The 6,000-nt window shown below is 38.0% G+C and overlaps 1 protein-coding gene across 4 annotated transcripts in view; it reads right to left on the reverse strand.

The window, feature by feature from the left end:
- Positions 1 to 6,000, reverse strand: part of ARHGEF7 (Rho guanine nucleotide exchange factor 7) — a 126,773-nt gene that overhangs the window by 9,073 nt on the left and 111,700 nt on the right. The gene's annotated exons all lie outside the window — the stretch shown is intronic.

A 6,000-nucleotide genomic window follows, 5' to 3' on the forward strand; every position in this document is an offset into this window, starting at 1 on the left:
GCTTTTCTTTTAAGACACATTTTCTGGCAAGTATGTGTCTAGAATAAACTTCAAGCAGAGTCACCTCATTATGGGCACCCCGTAATATTCCCTAAATTGTACCTTGTGCCTCCACCACGTTCTCTGTCTATTCTCTATGTGACCATTTCTCTCCAGAGAAGTTTACAAGCTACAGCTTTAGGACATGAAGAGAGGGTTGTGTTATAGCACAGTGGGGATTTCATGCAGAGTTGTACTAGAAGGACGGTCCAGGAAGTTGCTGCAACTTAGATACTCCTAAGCACCTCTTTGAGACGTATTCCGCATTTTCATGAAGTAGTGCAGAAGAATCAAGTTACTTCAGTTTGCTGTATCTGCCATTCCTCAATCCTAAATGTGTAAGTTTCATGCTGAATTTTATTAAGAGACACTACTCAGTCTCGTTTCAAGTCAAACAGGCCAAAAGACAATGTTTAAATTGACCTCCAACAACTCTGGCCCTAAATCACCTTGAGACAGTACAACCAAAAGTACTAGTTTTTTTTTTTTTAAAAAAGGGGGGGGGGGGGGAGGGGGGGGGGCCGAAATGGAAAAAAACCAACCCACCCAAAGCTTTACAAAACAGGGTTTCATTTTGTTTTCTTTTCCTTTTTTTCGAGGTATTGAGGGAAGTAAGGTGGATGGGAGAAGAAAGGATGCTTGGCAAACCCAGACAATTACTTCAAGATTAGCAAACAAATGTTAAGGCTGAGTAAGTTGTCATAACTTTTCAATGGGGAACTCCTAAATCCAGGGTCTTGGAAGAATGACGCTACTGTTTAGAAGTCTGTTGCATATTTAAGGCAAAACAACTGACTACTATGATCAAAATTCAACTAAGTTTCCATCAATTAAATTCCATCAAGAAAATAAAGGTATCTATTCAATATCAGTATCTCCCAGCCCTCGAGTGGAAAATAAAGAATTACAAATACTTTTTGCCAATACCATACCTTAAATTATCGGTTTAGCAAATTTAGCCTCCAGAGTAAAGCAAGTAATAACATAGCCTACCTGGCATTCAGACCTTAGCAATACCCACTACATAATGTGGTGCAATACCTGACATACAAGAACAGGTCTGTGGGTAACAGCCCCCTGCTTTTAATTTTCAGCGTCTGATCCCCTTTCCAGCCTAATCAATCAGCCACACCAGCAAGCAGTTCTGAGCATTTCTGCAAAAAAGGAAAGCTGAAACTTTTGGATAGTTATGTGGCTGAAAGACTTCATGACAGAAGTTCACTTTATACCCATCTGAAACCCGTAAAATATCACTCCTAGGCCTGGAGTGATGTTCCCAAAATGGGAAGAAGCTAGAGTGCAGACTGAATGCCACAGAGGTTCTCAGTGATGTCTGTTTGCAAGCATAATTGCACAACCCCAGCCTTTTGTTCACTCTCCTCAAGAGGGGGCGTGACATCTTAAAAAATGGTCCATACGGTACCATGCTGGCTCCTGACAGAAGCCAGGCTTCGGTAATCAGTCTGGTCCTTCATTTTGAATCTTTTAGCAGACACATGTGGAAGAGAGTCCAGAAGTTCTGCACAGATCTTAAGACATTAGGCAGAAGGGAAGGAAGAAGAAGGGGGATGAAATTCAGATACCTTTTCACTTCAACCAGGTATTAAGTCTCCGCCTATGTTCAGAGACCTTGTCTGTCCAGGAACTATTTAAGCCAACAGTAAAATGGAGGTGGGTATTCACATCACTTACTTTAAGTAGCTAACGTCAGGGCCTCAGTTAAAAGCCAGCTCTCCCCAGTCAATCAAGAACAGGGTTCCTTCCTCCAGCTGGCTGTTTGGAGGAGCATGCTCAACCCAGGTACTTTCACACTGATACTCTGCAAAGAGTTTGCCTTCTTCCAGCAACTACGAGGGTCCTAATTTAAGCTATGGAAGTTACACCCGTGGTGATGGTGGTTAACCATCATCAAAAACGCATGGCATAATCTGAGGCCATTAGCAATGATTCAGTTTTTAAGTATTGCTGTTTTCTTCAATTTTTCATACCTTTATTGTGATTAGGAAAGGTAAGAAGGGGAACAAGGCACAATAAAGGTCAAAAACTAGAAACAGTACATGTAAATACGCAATTCTGTTTTTCACCAACTTTACTAGGCTCTCTTCATAAGCTAAGCAGCTCTTTGAAGTTATTTGCTTGAGTTTCAAAGGCAAAAGTCTGACTTGCCACTGAAAGACAACTATGTGCATACACAACTGTTTAGATCTACCATTAGCCAGATATGTACAGATGCGTAAGTTTCCTGGAGAAGCAAATGTTGGACAAAAAATAAGAATTACTTGTCATTTAAAACATTCAGTATTTCATTGCATTACTTTAAAGTGGATGAGCAAACCTGCCAAATTAACCTTCTCTTTCTCAATGAATTTTTGGTAAAGTCCTAATACGAACAATCCTGAAAATGGTGCTCCTAAACTCTACGTGCATTGAGATTAAAGCATTGAAAAAAAATCTTTCATGCTACAGACCTGCCAAAGGCAAAGGGGAGCCCTTTAATATCTTCTACAGATAACAACAAATCAGAATCCAAGCATCAGGCCAAACTTAAGTTTACTGTATAAAATACACCTTTTTTTGCAAATTCTTGGGAGTAACAAAAAAGGTTTTGGCATGAAGTGGTTTTTTGTTTGGGTTTTTTTCGTCGTTTTTTGTTTGTTTGGTTGGGTTTTTTTGTTTTTGTTTTTGTGGGTGTTTTGGGGGGTTTTTTTGTTTGTTTTGGTTTTGGGTTTTTTTAACCTAACGGTGATACACAAAAACCCCCCACATGACTCAGATGACAGATCTATGCAGTTTACAGCAAAATGTTTTGACGAGTAAATGAAGATAATTAAAGTGGACTGAAACACATACAACTCCATATGTAAGTGTTAATCATATAAGAACAGAATGAAGAGTTTGAAAGACAGATACACCATCTGAAGAAGTGGGATATTTCTAAAACAACATTTGGAAAGAGCTATCCCACTAAACTTCCTATATTTCACTAACCAATACAAAAACTTCCAACCAGAGGGCTGTAGGGCAAAAACTAGAGTTGCTACAATCGTAGCAAAAAAATGTTACGATCTTTTTAAGAGAAGTGGGCAATTACTTCGTTTATTCTGATGTAAACATTTTAGTATGTATATTAGGTTATCATTTTATTTAAATTCACTCAAATACGAGCATCTTAAGTAGAAACACTAAAGATAACTTTTGTTTTAAAGAGAAAAATGTAATATCAAATCTTAAAAATATGTAAGGTTATGGAAACCAATATCATATTCCTAAAATTTATCTGTGATAACAGGACCTGCAGAAGTAGGTTTTAGATTGTTCCAATAATTCAGCCCGTGCTTCTACTAAGAATACACCAATTCAAAAAATGAAAAAGAAAATAAAATCAATTAAAGGGGGAGGGAGGCAAGAGAAGAACATTCTATAGATGGCAACATCTCTGAATAGTTATTTTTAAAAAAAGAGGATACAGAAGGATACATACATCACATTACACTGAATTTCCTGTAGTTGTCAACTACATTAAACAAAGATTACACACTTATGTCAAAAAAGCTCCTTCACTTCAGCATTTGATTCCTCCGGGAATAAGGGGGGGAGAGAAAGGAGGCATGGGGAGAAGAGGGAATTAAGTGTTAACTTACAAGTTATGCTGTCCTTTCCCCCTGTGTAATAATTAAATATTAAAGTCACAGTCTAGCAAATGCAAAATTTATTTCAACTGTACATAACAGATGTCCTTTTTATATAAAACAAAACACTTAATTGATATATGCAACCACAAACAATATGCATACTGTACAGTACAATGCAACATTCAGATATACATCCATTTTGTATTTTCAAAAGGCAGTCACCTACTAAAGATGGCTTCTCCCATTCACAAATGAAGTGCACAATATATATTTTTTTCCTATGTTTTACGTCACTATATACACATTACTTTGTTTTGGCAAGATTATGCAAAACACCCAATTAATATTGGTTGGTTTCAATTTATGGCAAATACTAATTTATGGAAACACTGCGTAAGCCATGAGAAGAGGGGCTGACAATGGCTTGAACCTACCTTCTAATTCAGATTCTCCATCCTCCCAGTGTATTTGTAACTGTACACATATAATTTACAGAATTGCATAAACATAAGGTACTATTATTACCAGGACTAAAGTTCCACAAAAATAGAAACACTGAACCTTTGGACTGAATACCACCATTTCCACACTTGCCTTTTTTTTTTTTTTAAGAGCATGTTGCATTAATACTCCTGATTAGTTCACAATAGCTTATGGCCTGTAACACTGAAGACACGGAATGATTTTAAATGTGTGGTGACGTTAATATGAGATCCTAATTATGATAATAGTTAATGACTTAAATACTACAATAATTAATGGTGGTAAACTGTCAAAGCTTTGGTGCATAGAAAGTCAATAAAATCTTCGGATCTGGGTAACAAAACATTCTGTGTGATAAGGAAAGTTCAAGTGCAACAACTGTATTTCAAACTCATATTTACACTATATAACATGAAACAGACATAAAGGAATTATCGTTTATCCAATGCAGAAAACATTATTCAACTAGAACACCACAGCTTAAGAAACAGGAAAAAAAACAATCCATACTTTCCATATATGTTAACAAAACAAAAACTGACTGAAAGGAAGAGGGGAGTGAAGTGGGTTACAAATGCACTGTGGAATGGTATGGAGCACACGTACTTATCTCATTTCTTTAAGCAACACTCCTCCACTTTGAAAAAACTTCAACATACACAAATTCCTGGTCATTGCGTTAATATATCACTAGTATATGTACCCCTGAAAACCCTCCTCGGTAAGCACTGCTGCTTTTGTTAGTCACATTTTTGAACGCCAACAACAGTTAGAGAGGATAAAGCAGGTGATCAAACAAGACTAAATGCAAATCTGCAGATGTGAACTGCTTTCAAATAGCTTCTCCACGCTGACCACGTTCTGGAATCATGCACATCTAGCAGTTACTAACTTTCTGATCATGTAACCTGCAGAAAGGTATTGATTATCTTTTAAACAGTGTGATCAAGTTCCCAGGCAGCAGTTAATTGCATCGTGATTATTCTGAACTTGTTCAAAGAGTAATACCTGAACACTGGATAACACGCTTCCTTGAAAGACGGTAAGGGAATTGCATCTGGGGACCCTGATGAAAATGAGAACTGTTTCTGTCCTTTCATCACATGCTTTTCCCTAATGCTAACGGAGATTTAGAAAACACGTCATTTTTGTTTCGATGCCAATTACGTTATCCACAAGACAGAACACACGCACACTTCACCCCAGCAGTGCCCCAGGTGCAGGTTCGAGACCTTCAGCTGTGCACACAGCGTGTTACAGTTCTCTGAAAAGCCAACACGACTGTAAGTGAAGAGTTGCTGCTGAAAACAAACCTGTTCATGAGAGAAGTTATAAGACACAATAAAATCTGTCACGGACATGCTCTAAACAGTACAACCCAAAAGCCAAGCATTCTATTATTCAGAACTTCAAACAAGCCAAAGTGATCGCAGTTGTACCTAGAGTTTCAGATGCTGAACACTCGAGCCTCCATCAGAGGAACCATTTTCATCTCGTCTTTTCAAGAAGAATGGTCAATTGAGAGTTGTCAGCTGTGTATTTTAACAGGCAAGTAAACATCTAGACCCTGCTTTCTGCCACGCTACTGCATACAGTAAAGTGACAGTATGACCATAGGTAACATGAGATTATCAAAACACTGCATGTAATGAGCATGGACTGCCGGGTTTTCATGACAGCTGCCAGACTGGGGTGGGGGGAGAGCAGTGCGGTCCTTCATACAAACGTCTAAGCAATGAGGAAAAGACAGCAGTATAAAAACAGAAATTTTCATGGATTAGAAAATGCTCTTCCAAACAAATGGGCCAGATACACGAATATCTGAATGATTTTACAGCTCTTGTAC

Source organism: Calonectris borealis, chromosome 1 (assembly GCF_964195595.1).
Source record: "Calonectris borealis chromosome 1, bCalBor7.hap1.2, whole genome shotgun sequence".
In the NCBI taxonomy this organism is placed as follows: domain Eukaryota; kingdom Metazoa; phylum Chordata; class Aves; order Procellariiformes; family Procellariidae; genus Calonectris; species Calonectris borealis.